The 16,799-nt window shown below is 40.0% G+C and overlaps 1 protein-coding gene across 1 annotated transcript in view; it reads left to right on the top strand.

Annotated features, from left to right (window-relative positions):
• tanc2b (tetratricopeptide repeat, ankyrin repeat and coiled-coil containing 2b) overlaps positions 1–16,799 on the top strand; it is a gene marked incomplete at its 5' end in the record, with an annotated part of 177,678 nt that overhangs the window by 16,369 nt on the left and 144,510 nt on the right. Inside the window, one exon of the mRNA XM_079261420.1 lies at positions 6,704–6,803. The remainder of the gene's footprint in view (positions 1–6,703; positions 6,804–16,799) is intronic.

Genomic DNA, 16,799 nt, shown 5'->3' on the forward strand with positions numbered 1-16,799 from the left:
TCTGTCTTGTTTCGTGACTTTTGCTTGTGGTTTTTGGTTCCTGTTAGATGTCAGTTTCTAGTCTCGTTTTAAGTCTGTTCCATCGTTTTCTTTTGGATGTTCTTAAAGTGGAACTATTCTGTGCATTTCAGGCTAATTTATTTTTATTTCTGAGACCAGAAGGGCTGGGATTGATGGAGTTATTGTCACAAATCGCTTTATTTACTTCAGACCGACCCTCTCCGTAGGCTGTCAGATCAACCTGCGGGCAAAACGAGTGGATTGAGACTCTTCTGCATTAAGCCCCGCCTCCCGCCACTGCACTGCACATCGGGAGCGCGCTCCGCACCTGCTTTCGCCGTCATTGTAACATCTCATAAACAGAAGGATTAGGCTGATACGAACTCAATAAAAAAAACAAAATACAATGTCAACACATAGCATACAGCCCTACATGTTGGAACCTGAATCAGAGCCTGAAAACGAAGTGGAAAACAGCAACCCACAGCAACGAATGCAGCAGGATGTCTCTCTTTGGTAAACTCACCAGCCATCGTTGGAAATAACTTTATCCCACGTTTTCCACTCGCCTGCTGTATTTGTACATGTCCTTGTTAACCAGTAGAAGGTAACCAATCACCGAACCGTATCCCCCGGGACGTCACAAGGATTTCCAAGTAGAAAAAAACTCTCTAAAACAACACGTTTTTCGTTGCCATGGAAACCGAATAGAGAGCGTGCTGAAACTCAAACTCAGATATGCGTTTAGGTGATAAAAAACAGTGGCGTTCACATGTCTGATGAGGATTCAACACTGTAACACTGTAGAAAGCTCAGAAAACTTGAAATACCATACACCCCTTTAAGTTAAAGTTGTGATTTATGTGGTTCATGATTTGTATTTTATTTCTTTCCTGGTCTTTAATTGTCTCAGGATTTTATGCTCTGGTCTAGTTAACCTTGAGAGTAGTTTTGCACCACCTCGGGTATGAAGTTAAACTTCCTGTTTTTTTTTCACACAAGGTCTTCCGTTCTTCTTGCCACACCTGCTCCTCATTTCCCCCTCTTTGCTCATGGGCAAATCCTAACATCAAGACAATCAGGTTATTTTAATTTTTATGACTATGGTGGTAATTCAGTTTTGTGCGGATCTTTTGTTTTTTCTTTTACGTTTTTTATAACCTTATGTCTTTTAGATAAATTATGACTATGTTCACCAGATTACTAGTCAAAGTAAACCAAAGCTAATGGCAGCAGGCAGACATGTCAATGAAAGCACTTCTTATAAAACTTCATTGATGTTCTGTGTTAAATATGCATGCACATATAGACAACCTTCTCTCCATCTTCTATGCCCTTTACATCCATATTTTGGTCCATTTTATGAGCGCTTGTGGATATGTAGCCAGACGTAGCAAGTTAAATAGTATCACCAGAAATTATGGGGGGGGGCAGTGTTGTTTAATAAATTGACTGATTTTTAAAATAAAGTTGTTGTTCTTTTTTTTTAAATTTTTTAAAAAAAAAACAACTTTTTAAAAGCTTCAGTTTTTGGGCTATTGAACCGTTACCTTAACTTCATTTGGTCAGGGCAAATTCCTGAAAACAAACTAAAGATAGAGGTGAAAAATGAACATCCTAAAAATGTTTTATCATTCACAAATGTGCTTTTTGTTTGAGGGATTGCATTTATAAATAGTGCAGTAAGTAGAGTTTGGAAAGAATAGGGAAAAAATATTCCCAAAAATGTATGTAATTAAAAGTGTGCTGAGTTGAGGCTTTGTGTTTTTAAAGTAAATCTGAGATGGTTGGATGTAATTTGGCCTTTTAAGAACAAGAACCCAGCAGTTAAAGGTAGAATTACTGCAGGTATTGTTTGTCAAAACAAGTGATATTGCTCAATGATTGTGCTTGCCTCTGCTTCATGCTGTATATGTAATATATTTTAAATATCTAGTTCTTCTTTTTAAATTGCTGTGAAAACTGAAAAAGGGGAAAATGGTCAGAGGAGAATGGCAATCTATTCTTATTATTTTCTTCTCTGTATGTTGTATGTTTGGCACATTGCACACAACAGCAGGTTTGACATGAACACAAAGGCTTTTATAGTCCACGAAAGCTTAAATACTCACAGCCTCTTCGAAAGAGATGAGAGATGAAAGCCTAAATGCCACATTCATCAGTTAAACGGGGACTTAGAGAGTTGGACACATAATTTGTTTGCTCTGAATTTCTGCCCTTTTCAGTTATTAATACATCCTCCCAGTGGACAAAGGACTGACCGACTGCCACATGATTAAGTTTTCAACCCCCTGTAGGATGAGATTTTTGAGGATGTTATTTTCATGTTGTGTGCCAGAGTTTGCGTCCAAAATCTGTATGACTGTAAACCAGACAAATAGCCCTGCAAGGTGGTTCTGCTTTTGCTTCTGCTTTAATCATCGTCTGCTTTGGGGGACGTTTGTCTGACCAATGTGACCCAAGTGACAAGAGAAGTGTCCTTCTGTGCCCCTTGCCATATCTCTTTAAATCCAATCACTTTAAGTAGCTTTTTTTTTTTTAAATTTTCCAACCCTTTTTAGAGATGTAATGTTTGAACAAACTGAGACAAAAATAAAAAAAAAGTAAAATAGAGGAAATTTTCTGAAGATGACATTTTGCATCTTTTCTTTAACCTGTTGATACCAGATGTCCTGTGGGCGAGACGTGGCAAATATTTTCCTCCGTCTCCCTTCCAAGTACTTAACATGTTACACACCATAAGTAAGCTAAGATTCTTAAGATGTGTATAACAATTCAGGCTACAATCAACTGTGATTATACCTCAGTATTTTACGTCAGTGTGCTTTACAGTATGCACACTGCAATATATAAACAAAGATGGAGAGAGGCGGTAGCAGATGCGTTTCAGAGCAGGATAATTCACTAAAAGATGACCAGCCAACCAAAACTAATGAGCTTGTTCATAAGAGGGAAAATTTTTGTCGCATGGATGCAGTTTGGATATAAAAAAGGCCGACGTGGAACTGACAACTGACTAGCTCACAATCCCAACAACGGACTCCGACACAACTAACTCATTTTATTACCTGCGCAAGAATCAGGATAAAGAATACAGAATAAAGAATAGAGTCAATGAGCAAAAGCCGCAAAAGCAGCATCAAGTGGAGGCGAAAGCTCATAATAAACTCCAGATGTAAACGTTGCACCAGACATTTACCCGTGAAACGCCATATGGCCATAGTTCCTGCAGACCGAAGGAGATCACTGCTGCCGTTGCCAATTACACAAACAGTTTTATATCTTTATGTATATTGTTATGGGAATATAAAATGAGCTATTTCGGAATATGAGATTTTGGTCATATCGTCCAGTCCAAGGGTTAAATATGAAGTTAAACACAATCAAAAATCCAAAGGGAAAAAAAAAGTAGGGGCTGTAGGCACTATATTTAGAGAGAATTGTTGTCTTATTCTTGTCTAATAAATCATTCTTCTAAATACAATTTTGCTTGTCATGATGAACAAAATCTTTTCAATTGGTAAAAGGTGTTGACTGCGGTCAGTCCAGTCCAGGACCCGGACTTCTCTACTAAAGAGCAGTGCTGCTGCAGTAGATTCAGTATGTAGTTTATTTATGTGTTTAGCGTTGTTTTTAAATGTGCTCTTTGCCAGCTCCATAGGCGCTACAGCTTATTTTTCACTAAGGCGCTTGGCATGGTAGAGGAAGGAATGGTTACAGATTATTTTTTTTGTGTGCTTCCACAGACATAAACTCTGAAGGTTGCCAGAATATTTGCTATTTTTTCAAACTCCTCCATTGGGATTCCAATGTTAATGATCCAACCCTTAAGGTTGAATCCTGATATTTTGCAATTCATGGACTGGTCAAAAAAAATTGCCACTTCCCATGCAGCAATGAGGACAAAGCAGGAACAGTGCCATTTTTAAATATATTGTGGATTTTTATGTTGTTTAAAGCTGCACGCCAAGAAGAAAGAACAAAAACTGCTGAATGTCCACCAGATCCTTTCTTTCTGTGTTGCTATCTTCTACTTGTTCTTTATTATACTTCAAGTAAAGTGTGGCGCCACTATGACCACATGTTATGTATCTGACACATGTCTGGCTTGCACCCCAGCTACCAGGTTAGCCTGTGAAATGTGCCAGAGATCAGTGTTTACTCTGTCACACTGCACTAAACAGTCCCATCCCAAGCCAGACCCTTACTAGAACTGGGGTCTAATGGGTCCTCACACCATCAGAGATTTGGGTTTTGAGCTAAGTGGTGATAACAAGCTAAACCTCCCCTCTTTTCTTATGTCCACAGAACACACTGTCCATGATTTCCAAAAAGAATTTTAATGGTTCATTTCATGTGACCTCAGAAAAAGTTTCCACTTTGCATTCATCCATTTTAGATGAGCTTTGGGGGTCAGAGGAAGCTTTTCTGATTCATGTTCTAATATAGCCTCATCTGCATTTGGTGACACAGCGAACTATGTTGACAACAATTTCTGGAGGTGTTTCTGAGCCCATGTAGCAATTTCCATAACAGAATAGTATCTGCTTTTAATGTAATGCCATGTTTTTATGATGTTAAAATCATTGTTTGTATTTTTGTTTCCATTTTACACAGCCTGGAAGCATTTGTTTGGAAGCAGTTCTTTTTAAGCTTGTGGAAAACAATGATGGACATGTGATTCTCTCTTGCTGGAACACATTAAGACTGCCATCGGTCGCCTCTAATTACTGTGCTGGCAACTTGGTGTTAAATTCAGATTAAGTCCTACAAAGTGCTCCCTTAAGTGAGCAACATGCAAACTATAAGAAAATAGTTCAAACTAAAAAGGAAAAACTTCAAAGTCCATGTGACACCCTGGAGAAAACTCGATTAGTGCGTTGCAGTTTTGTCTGAAAACCATTTGTGCAGAAATCACATCCTGATGACATGATCTCCATCTTAGCTCTCTGTTGTAAGTTAAGATATTAACGCTGAAGTTTAAGATAGAGGGACAGCTGAGACAAAAAGCTTGAATTGCACGATTGTTCTTTTACAAGCACCTTGGCTGTCATTCAATACATACAGCAGTACTCGTCTGAGAAGTCCATCTTAAAGTAACTTCCTCTTTACGTCAGGATCATAGACTGTATAGAAAAAGATGGACGGAGCCTCCGTGACGTCACCCATAGGCTTCTGAAGAGCTGAATTGAAGCTCGGTGGGCGGTTCCTACCATCGCCATCTTGGCAGAGGCATGTGTGTCGTCTCGCCCGGAAAATACAAATATGGGCAAAGAGGTGGATCTGAGAGGGGGGCTGTGAGCGTCATGGTGGATGATTGACATCAAGCGAACTGTGAGCTGTCTGTAGTTAAGAGCTAACCGAGCTAACCCGGAGATAACCGGAGCTAACCAGCTAACGGAGGTAAGCAGACTAAAGCTAAGTCATATTGTTAACCGGCTAAAAACCGCGGTTGTTCTGCGTTTTTCTTACTTGAAGCGGGAGATTGGGTACCTGTCAATCAAAAGGACACCATCTCAAATTTGCCGAATTTCAAGATTAAATTGCTTTTAAACAAGCAAGTTAGAAAAAAATTTACTCCCCCCACAGTTGTCATGAAGGTAAACCTGACCTATAAACCTGAAAATGAGTTTTTGAACCAGGCTGTAAACATGTTTATTTTTAACATGGGAGTCTATAGGGATTTGCTCTGTTTTGCAGCCCCTAGTGGATGAAGGGGGAACTGCAGTTTTATGCATTTCCACATAGGCTTTACTTTTAACCGCCGGAGGTTGCCGCTTGATTGGGAGTCAAAAGCTCCAGTCCTCAAGGACCAGTTTGCTGCAGATATTTAATGTCTCCCTGTTGCAACACACCTGATTTAAAAAAAAAAAAAATGGATCTCCAACAGCTTGTTAAGTTCTGCACCTGCATCAGCATCAGGTGTGTTGCTGCAGGGACACATCCAGTACCTGCAGGACACCGGCCATCAAGGACTGGATTTGGGGATCCTTGCTTTACATGTTTATGCAGCTGCCTGACAACCAGAACATGTGTTTCTCTGTTGTAATAGAGCTTAAAATGATCAGCGTTTTGAAGATTATCCTTAGGAATTATAGGAATAACTGTGCAACACTGCAGTTTTTAAAGGAACGATGGAGATGTGAGGCATTCATCTTACGGCTGCTTGCATCTGCATTGTAATGAATTGTTTTGGCTCCAGAGGTGCGTCGTCCCAGTTATACATCTCTACTATTCATTTTAGTGTTCATCACATGAATGCCGACATCTCCCACACAGATATTTATACCCCCACTCTCCTGCCCACAACAGGCCATCTAATGACATAATGATACATTTAGTCAGAGAGCTTAGAAGCTTTACCTCTAAACTCTGAAAGCAGCACTGTATGACGGATCCACCCACTGAAGAATGCAACAACTGTCCCAGTCTTCCCTGTGACAACCAACCCTTGTTGTCCCAATGCTATTTTTTTCTATGCTATTTTTTTTCTTTGCATCAGTAGCTGCTGTTTGTAGTCTCTGCTGGATAAAAGATCAACAACTGAGCGAACAGTGACAGGTCAGAGCGCCCACTCCATCAACTTGTCGTGCCACTGAGCCGGATGTCAACTTGTGCCTGCTGTTTCTGCTGTGTGTCAGTACAATCCTCTGTCAGTTTCACCTGAAGTTAAAAGTTTTATTCTGTGTGGTTGCCTTTGCAGAGTTCTGCTGTCTCCTCTGGAGAGGGATCAAAACTGTGCTGAGATGTGGTGAGATATAGCGCCTCGCTGCTCTAAAAGCCGGATTTGTTGTCTACTCATGGTGAGTTTTTTTTTCTTTTTTTTCTGGGGTTTCATGCCACTTGAGCCCGTCTTTAGCTTCAGTTACTTCATATCAGCCGCTGCAATACACCAAGGTCCATCCGTAAAGGAATCGCCTGCATAACAATAGGTGCGATTGTCAAGCTTGCGTTTAAAAGTAGGCCACAAACGAAACAAGAATACATGTCAGAACTGGAGATTTTTCATTTTTTTGTTTGTCTCACAACCCTGTTGGATGCGAAAGTGAGGATATAAAGCATGTCATGCCTTTTAAAAATGGCTTGTCCCATAAACACAGCAACATTTCCTCATATTGTTTCTTTGCCTTATCAGTCGATTCCATCTTGGCATTTTATCTGGTATTTCAGGAACACATTATGTGGGCTTTCAGCTTGTTAAAACATGCATGTAAAACACGCTCTGCTTGGTTGCACTCGTAAGACATGTCTGGAATATATCCTACCAGTGTTTCATCACTTGTTGATAATCCTGTCATTAAACACTAAAAACTGTAAGCATGACAGCAAAATTGGATAATTACTAACTTATTTTATTGTCAAATACCCCATCTGCCAATTTAGGAAAAATGTGACTCCAGGAAATCGATTCATAAGTCCTCTTTCTGCCTTCATTGGATATTTTGACTGTACCTGTGGTAGAGATGCCGTCACCTCTTTTAGCAGCTGTCTGTCAAAAAAAAAAGTCCTGCTTTTAAGAAGTGTCCTGACTGCAGATCGATGCTTCTACTAGGGGCTATATGTAATTACTCTGTGACTATCCAGCCATGAAATTGTTGTCTGGACCAGAAATGGATCCAAAGTCGAGCAAAAGCCTCCTGATGTTGCCATAGTCAGAATAAATGTGACTACAGCAGTAGGTGGGATATTTATAATAAATTATAAATAAAAAGCATTTGCAATTTAATGCAATCGCATCCACGCACATTACGGCTGTAATCTGTTTAGTTTCTCAAGTGTGCGCCTGGAGACGAGCAACTGCTGTCAGCTGTTGCAGGGAGCGCGGCGCCCAGGCTGCAGAGAGGTGTGCAGAGTGACACTCGCTGGCTCACATGTTTGCAGCTGTGGCCTGGAAGATGCGAGCTGGCAAATGGAGTGGAAGAGTAGCCCCCATTAAACCCTGCCTCTCCTCTGAGAAAGGGGCTAACGGCTCTGAACGCAGGCCTCTCGTTCCCTGGCAGAAAGTGCTGACACAAATTTTTGTCTGACTAAAATGCCCGCTGACCGCTTGACACTGGCTCTTTTCTTCCTCGGAGATTCCGCGGCTGTAAAGCCCTGGACTGCACAAAAGAGACACAGTCTGCGATGGCTGTTTAGGAGGTGGCATAAATTATATTCATGCCATAAAGTGGCACAAAGGTCTGCATTGCTCACATTTTAGAGAGTGAGGAAGGAATTTCTTTTGTTTGAGTAGATTGGACGTGCGTGAGTAAAACCTTTTCTTATCCTTTCCAAGTTATTCAGGTGGATAAAAAAAAACGTCCCGCTTCTCCATATAGTTTTTTCCTTTTTATATTTACATTATGCTCTTTGAAATTTGTTCAAAGATGCAGAAATCCTATAATCCACATGCTCTCGGGCATGAGAGAGGCTGCTTTGTGCACATCTGGTGGTTTGTGATTGAACCGGAGTGGTGAGTCCCGTGTTGCAAAATGGTCTAAACAAGCTGAAATAATAAATTGTTTCCAGCAACATAAAGTTTTAGCTTCTACTCTTTTTGTCATCAAATATGTCTTCCTAACCTCCAGAAACCGTGACTTATTGTTACAGTCAAGCAATGGCATTTAAGTACTCTAATACCATTGGTCATGCATTGACCAATGAGATGCTTCAGGCTGTAAATCTGTGTTTGGTTCTTGAGGATGATGAAGATGAGGAAAATGATCTTTGTTGTCAAGGCGCTGAAGGGAAAGTGTGTGAAGATGCCAGTTGCTCCCCAGTGTGGTGTGTGTGTGTGTGTGTGTGTGTGTGTGTGTGTGGGGGGGGGGGGGGGGGGGGGGGGGGGGGTGGTGGTGGTGTGTGTGGCAGCAGCCCACAGCCACTGAGAAGGGAGCCGTGTTAAATCTGACACGCTGAAATCCACAAACGCCAACACTAGCAGCCAGTTGTGGTGATAACTAATTTAGGTGGCAAGATGAATCCTGGTTGAACTGAGGGGGAGGTGGCCTCCAAGGCCTGATGTTTTGCCTTTTTAGTTCATAAGTCCTCCCTGCGGTAATGGAAGACTTAACATCATACAGACTGAAAGATCAAGAGGTGATGGGAGAAGAGTTTTGATAGATGATGCGGGACCAGTTCATTTGTCTTTAACAATGGATGAATTATGATCATGATCATTTAAACCAGCATGGATAAAGACACGTAAGGCGGTTGCTGGAATGTAGTTCAGCTGCAGATTGGATGTATCGTAGGCAAGTATACAAGTACAACCCCAATTTCAACAAAAGTTGGGATGCTGCATTAAAATGTAGATGAAAACAGAACACAATGATCTGAAGTCTCATTAACCCATATTTTATTCCCAGCAGATCATAAACTGAGATTATTTGATCATTTCATGGAAAACATTATATAATTTTGAATTTGATGGCAGCAACACACGAAAAAGTCTAAAAACACATTTTATATTGGTGGAAGGTCTGAACTGTGGGTGGGTTCTTCTCCTAAGCTGTTCTGATGGATGCAGTGTGTGGTTTAGCATTCTGTGCGTTTACATGGGAGTTTTTATTCCTCTTTAATTCCAAATAAAAGTTAAATCCGCTTTAAACTGATGAAAAACGACCATGTAAACACTTAATTCCTAATGCAAATTTCTATTCAGAATTAAACTTAACTCTGATGTAAGTGTCTGGTTTATTTGCATTTTAATTTCGAACTATTTAATTCCTCTGTCATGTAAACCTTCATTCTGCTCTAAGTTAATTCTGGTCGTTCTGAGCATGCTCGTTACCTTATCCTGTTCCAATGACGCGCATTGTTTTGCCTCCAGTGTTCGGTGGTCTATCTTTCTTCTCCTTCTCAGTTGCTGCAAAAAGTGAAGTAGTATGCTGGTGTTGAGCTGGTACTTCAAAATTATATTTAAAAAAAGCGGCTAAACTGGTATTTATTGTGTAGTTTTTACAAGTTACGACTGAAAAGACGAGAAGCAGGGAGACAACTTTGTTTATTTCCGGTATACGTCATACGTCACGTGCACCCTCTGTCCAATCAGAACCCTTCCCAACCCGCCGCTTTAAAAAGGAATCAAGTGAGGACGTCTTTCATGTAAATGTTCATTTGGAATTATTATTTTCATGTAAACTCGTAGGAGAATACGTTAATTCCGAATTATTTTATCCAGAATTATTAATTTAGAACTAAAAAACATCATGTAACTGTAGCCATTGTCTTGCTAAATATGCAAGGCTTTTCATGAAAGAGAGCAGATGTGGCTCATAAACCTCCATGTACCTTTAAGCGTTGATGCAGCTTCACAAATGCATTAGCTGTTCATGCCATTGGCTAAAACACAACCCCATACCAGCAGAGATGCAGGGTTAGCTGCGTCTGTTGATAAGCTGGATGATCCTTCTCTTTAGTCTGCAGGACATGGTGTCCATGGTTTCTAAAAAGAATTTTAATGCTTTGATTTGTCTGACCACAGAATAGTTTTCCACTTTGCCTCAGACCATTTTAAATGAGCTTTGGTTCAGAGGAAATGAAGGCCTTTCTCTTCATATTCTCTCATCATCTTCTCTTATGGCTTATTCTTTGCATGACAGAGCTTTGACCTGCATTTATAGACTGCAAAGCGAACTGTGTTTCTCAGACGTGACTTCTGCAAGTGTTCCTGGGACCATGCAATGGTTTCTAGAAGAAAATAAAGCTTGTTTTTTACTGCATTTCTGCCCGAGGGCCGGAAGTTCATGTCAGCCAGTTTCGACCTTTAGCCTTGTCGCGTGTGTTCAGAGATTTTTAACAGGTCTTCTGAATCATTTGATATTATAGACTTTAGATTGTAGGAGCCTAAAACCTTTGAAATTTTGTCTTGAGGAGCATTTTGTTGCAGATTGGTAAATTTCCTGAGAGACTCTAATTTTATCAAATGATGTTCTTGTTTCCAGTCATGTTACAGAGTTAGGTTCGCTAGTTGTCCCTCCAGATGTTTTACATTTGTGCTTGTTACTTTTCCAGCCTTTTGTTGCTCCTGTTTATACTTTTTAGATGTGCTTCTGCCATCAAATTCAATCAAATGAGCTGCGATTTTTCACAAGATGTCTGTTTCAGCACCAGATATGTTTATTTTCTTTTGAGATTAAATTTTTTTTAATTTTTTATTTTACTACTTATTTTTTTTCACTTTATTATAGTTTTACCTTTGGACTAATGATCTAGTTAATTATATATGATCCTTATTTTATTTTACAAAGCACCATCATGAGTCTATGTTCTCTTTAATTCATCTATTAAACGCAAAGCTCAGGATTAATCTCACCAAACTTTATTTTAGATTTTACATTAACTGTACACATGAGAAGCCAGATAAAGTTAGTAATTGGGAAAATGTCTTAAATGTCATGTAATGATAGTCTGTACTGGATTTTAAAGTTTCCAAATATCTACACCCTGCCACAAATGCTTGGTGTAGACAGCAGGCTGACCAAGAAAACATTCCCGGGACATTTTTTATTCTTTTTTTGCCCCAAACTGAACCCTGGAATGCCATATGAACTTGAATAACACAATGAAAACATTACTTCACTCCTTTTTAATTGTATATGAGGTTTTATATCGTCCAAGTGTAGAAGAGCTGCTTGACTTAATAAAAAAAAGGGAATTTGTATAATAAAACCACAACATTTCCCTGTTTAATCTGACAAAATCAATAAACAGGTGAAGATTTAAGTTAAGCTTGAACTAGTTGTGGAGATAAAAAGTTTAAACATTAAAAGTGATGTCTTGTTAACTCACCATGTGAGGCGTTACATAAGACTTGGAAATGATTGCATTATGTGCAGCTGACTTTTTTGGGAGCAATGTTTCTTACAGACTTGGATACTTTATTTTGCTGTTTTTATGATGTGACTTAAAAATCTACTTGTCTTGCCAAATGTAACACACTCAAAAACCTTGTCTGGATATAAACATACACAAGACAAAAGTCTCACACACAGAGGCTTAGGCTCACCTCAGTTTAGTCAGTAATAACATCTAACAATGTCACTGGTTAACTCGGAAGCTACTTAGGGATTATTTTATTGTCAGTGTACTTCGTAAAGCTGGCACAAACACCACTGGTGGAGTGCAGGGTGAAAAGCACAAACTTCCAGAATAACTTCAATCTCCCCTTGACAGGTGCTTTGTTAGCAGGTGAAAGGTTTAGCATGCTATCATGTACAGCAAAAAAACAATTTCACTGCACCTCAGTTCACCACAAAAGATGCTTCTCAGCATTTGGTGACTAATTTGCTCAAAGCTATGAGCCAGTAGTTGTTACGCTACTCATTAAAACATTTTATGATGGTTGGTTTGAGGCTGGACACATTGATTAACTCTGGCCTCTGAGATGCAAGAGATGCGACAGTTTACTCGTCTCTTCCAGATTATATGCATGCAAAGAGTTTGAGCAACAGAACATGGAGGGCCACATTTTCTAACCGCAATCACTAAAGCTACAACTAAGTTTTGAGAGAAACCAAAGTTTGCATAGCTGAAAGCCAGATTTCCATTGTCCATCTGAAGTCATTAGGCATAATGTTGCCTGGCTTCCAGCGGACCCCACAGTAGCCACAATGAACCATCCAGGCTCCAACCCAGAAAATAAATGGGACAGAAATCAGTCATAAATGGGTTGAGAAAGAACATGCTGTGAACAGCATGAAAAGGAAATCTATATTATTGTCTTGGTTAAGCTCTCCCATATTTTCCTTCACAAGTATATTCCTTAAAACCCTTCAAGCATAATACATATACAAAACTGTGATCCTGTCAGATTTGTGATCCTGTCAGAAGTGGGACTCCATTTTACCACTTTAAAGCATTTCTGTTCTATAAATCATAATATATTCCACCCCTAACACAAGTCCACCTCAGTCTGCCCTGTGTAATTTGTTGGATTGTGTTTGGACAAAGCGTAGTGCAACCTCAGCAGCTCGTAGACATCTTTTGTAAATGGCTTTAGGAATATTTCTCATAATCATCACAGTAAATTACAAGCTGTGCAAATGTTTCTTGTCGGACCCTATTCTGCCAACGCAGCCGCGGTTTATCTTCATCGCAGCATTTAGCAGAATTAATGAGTGCATGCGATTGCCAATATCCCTCAAACATGGAGATAAACAGAGACGTCCAGTCATCATCTGGGGTTATGAGGCAGTTCTTTAAAGTGAGTTTCCTTTGGGACCATACTTGCACAGGTTTGTTCAAAATAGCCTCCCATCCTCATCTCTGCGAGCCATCTTTGACAGCTGGGCCCAGTGAACAGCTGCCTCCCCTCCCCCAGAATCCAAAACATGAAAAAACAAAGAGTTGGCTGAAAGCTGGTTTTGTAGGGGAACAAATTATCTTGTAATTGCACAGTAAATGTGTGTGTGATCCTATGAGAACCAGGCTGCTACTCGTAAGCTAACCCTTGTTATGAGTTTGGTCCAAGTTGAAAGAATAATCTTTTCTTTTGTTTCAAGCAAATTTTTATTTATATGTATAGAAAAACATTAAAGCATTTGTGATATTTAGACATACGCAGCTATGATGATCTCCTCAGTGACACGTATACAGACACAACAGTCACACATTTGTTCGGGGACAAAGTGCCCAGTGGGGGTCCGTTAGCTGGGACTTCTCCTCTTGACAGTTTGTCTTCTTAAACTTGAGAAATTAAGCTAAACAGTAAGCGCAACTTAACTTTGTGTTTTTTGATACGCTTTGTTAAAATTAAAGTTGCTGTTTATTTGGATCAGTTGGACGCTTTAAAAATCTTCGGTAAGTTTAGTAAAGTAAACTGTGATGTTGGAGTGATTATGAGTGCTGCCTGACAACTATAAATGGCTCTTTTTTTAGTTAATTTAAGTTGAATATAAACTTTGAGAAAAAAAAAAAGACAAAAAAACCCAAAACAAATACCTTTTTGCAATAAACATTTTAATGCTGGGAAGCGGCTGCACTGTGGCCTCACAGCAAGAAGGTTGCTGGTTCGATGCTTGGCTGGTTTGGTCAGTGGCCTTTCTGTGTGGAGTTTGCATGTTCTCCCCATGTATGCGTGGGTTCTCTCCGGGTACTCCGGCTTCCTCCCACCATCCAAAGACATGCATGATAGGTTAATTGGTCACTCTAAATTAGGAGTGAGTGTGAGGGTTGTTCGTCTCTGTGTGTGGTCCTGCGATGGACTGGCGAGCTGTCCAGGGTGTACCCTGCCTGTTGCCCAAAGCCAGCTGGGATAGGCTCCAGCTTCCCCGCGACCCTGAATTGGAATAAGCGGTTCGGAAAATGAATGAATGAATGAATGCTGGGAAGCTTGTTTATTTAAAGCAGGGGTGGCTAACTCCAGTCCCTGAGAGCCGCAGTCTCCACAAGTCCAATTAACCATGATGTGAGTGCCAAATAATCTCTGCCAATGTCAAATAACTTTATTATACTGATTAATTATTAATTAAAAAAAATATGATTCAGGATCATTTTCAGGATCATTTGCCTAGTTAGTTCATTTAAGCAGATGCAGCTCTGCTAATACTCAGGTGGGTCTGCAGCACATCACAGCTGAGGAAACTATGGTTTGGATTCACATTGCGTCTTCACAGAAAGTTGCTAAAAAGAAAAAGGTAAATAAGGCTTCAATCAACATAATTTGTGGACAAGACAAGTAAAACTAACATTTTCCTGAAGGTCTCATTATAGTTTAGACTCAGTCTGCTTCTTTCAAGAAAGTTAATTCACAGGAATTAGCTGAAAAGTATAGCGAACATATCACTGCTCACTGATTGCATGAATGTGATTAATGCCATTTAATCTTCCAGAAAGTAGAAGAAAACCCCTCTGGGTGAAACCCTTCTATCAAATAAACTGAGCCGGGTTGGGAAATTCTTCCTAAATTTCCGAGATTCCTCTTCACTACTTGATGAACAACTCCAATTCCGTCCGATTGTTTGGACTGGTCAGAGTTTTTACAAATTTACCGTAAACTGAGGGGTCTAACTATATTTCTTATTATTCATGATTACAAAATGTATAGACTACTATCAGGACAAGGAACCACTTCATCCGGAGTAAAAAATGTCTCTGAGCAAGATTACCAACCCCAGCATTAATGTTGGCACTTTATCATTGCTGCCTTTTGATAAAAATGTTTTGCCGTGACTACAAATATCATAAAAAGAAATTGCCAGGAAAAAAATATCATGCCAACCTTAGTCCATCACCCGTTTGCATAATTTCTGACAAGCACAAAGGATTGCAGGTGGTTTGAGAAAACAGGAGATGCAGAGAAACCTTAAAATTTCACAGAAAGACTGGTTAAGTCCTTCACTGCATCCCTGAAATTATAGCAGCTCTTCAGCATGTCGTCATGATGTGGTCATAAAGAAATATGGCTGTTAAGAATTCCTCCTTGACTGAGAGGCAGCAAATGCACTCCGCTAAAGACAAGATAAGAACCTCTTTCCAGTTTTCTCCTGTACAGTCAAGCTGATTCACTCTAAGCCAGGTAAATGCAATAAGGGTGCATTCACATCAGGATAGTCCGCTGGACTCGGTCCGATTTGGGACTTGGCTCAGTTGTAAGGGGGCGGGGGGAATCCATGCGGACCGAGATCGCGTTCACACTGCACTTTGGTGAAACGCGCCAAACCTTTACAATAATATATCCCCATTCCCACCAAAGGTGGCGCTGCACTAGTATTTAGCAAAAGAGAAGACAAGACCTACGTGAAGAAGAAAACTTTGTGTTGTGAGTTAAACATCGAGACGAAACTTTCGCTGTTGTGGGTTTTTTGTTTTGTTTTACGAAAAATACTGCAGAAATACGCTGCAGCAATGGCCGCAGCATGAATAACAGACGAGGCAGAAGACGATCGCTATGCATTTATCCACAATGTGAAGCTACACCAAATGCAGGAAGTAATGTTTTGTAGTCCACTTCCTGTATGTGGCCCGCTACCGAGAGCTGAATTTGTAGGCTTACCGGGTCCACTTCTTTGGATCGAATCAGAACTGGTTTGGTGTATTTGTATTTCCCCAAATCAAAAGCTGACTTTATGAGCAAATCGAATAAAAAAAACTCCTGCATTTTCTTTACAGCAACATATCAGAAGTTCACTTTGAAATTTAGTTGAAAACCAAATATCAAACTTTAACAAACGACATACAGACGTGTCTACATTCAAGAAATATCAGCTAACATGTATATGTTAGTCAGTCAGTCAGTCAGTCATTTTCTCAACAGTATCGTCAAATGAAAGGTGGCCGGGAAGCTGGAACCTATCCAGGTAATAATCCAGCCAGAGGCAGGATACATCCTGGACAGCCAGTCCATCCAGGATGTCCATGTTAGTGTTTCCCCAAAACACTGTCAGTCAGGCTCTAATATCTTCTTAATTATATGGGGAGTGGAGTTACTTTTTTTTTCATTGGAGAAATTCTTTTTTTCAGTATGACCCAGCGGAGCTGAAGGTTTTGGGTCGAAAACAACTCCGGCTGCCGCTATAGACCTCTATAAGCTGCCACTTTGATTGGCTTCATTTCTGGCAGTTGATCGTCTTTTCTGTTCAGTCTCTGAGTGCTGGTTTGTACAAAGCTGCTACATTCTCTCAAGCTGGTTTTGTGTTCTGATGCTGGCTGGGTATGGCTCAGCCTGTTACTGTGGTATAATGTTCAATGAAAGACTCTCATCTGTCTTTATTTTCACAGGGGAAACAACTGAATTAATTATTTATTTATTCTGCATCCTCAGTCGAATCTCTTTCTCTTCTTCTAAACAAAGCAGATTTTTAGCTGGTATTTATCATCTT

The sequence above is a fragment of the Telmatherina bonti genome (assembly GCF_933228915.1).
Source record: "Telmatherina bonti genome assembly, chromosome: 21".
In the NCBI taxonomy this organism is placed as follows: domain Eukaryota; kingdom Metazoa; phylum Chordata; class Actinopteri; order Atheriniformes; family Telmatherinidae; genus Telmatherina; species Telmatherina bonti.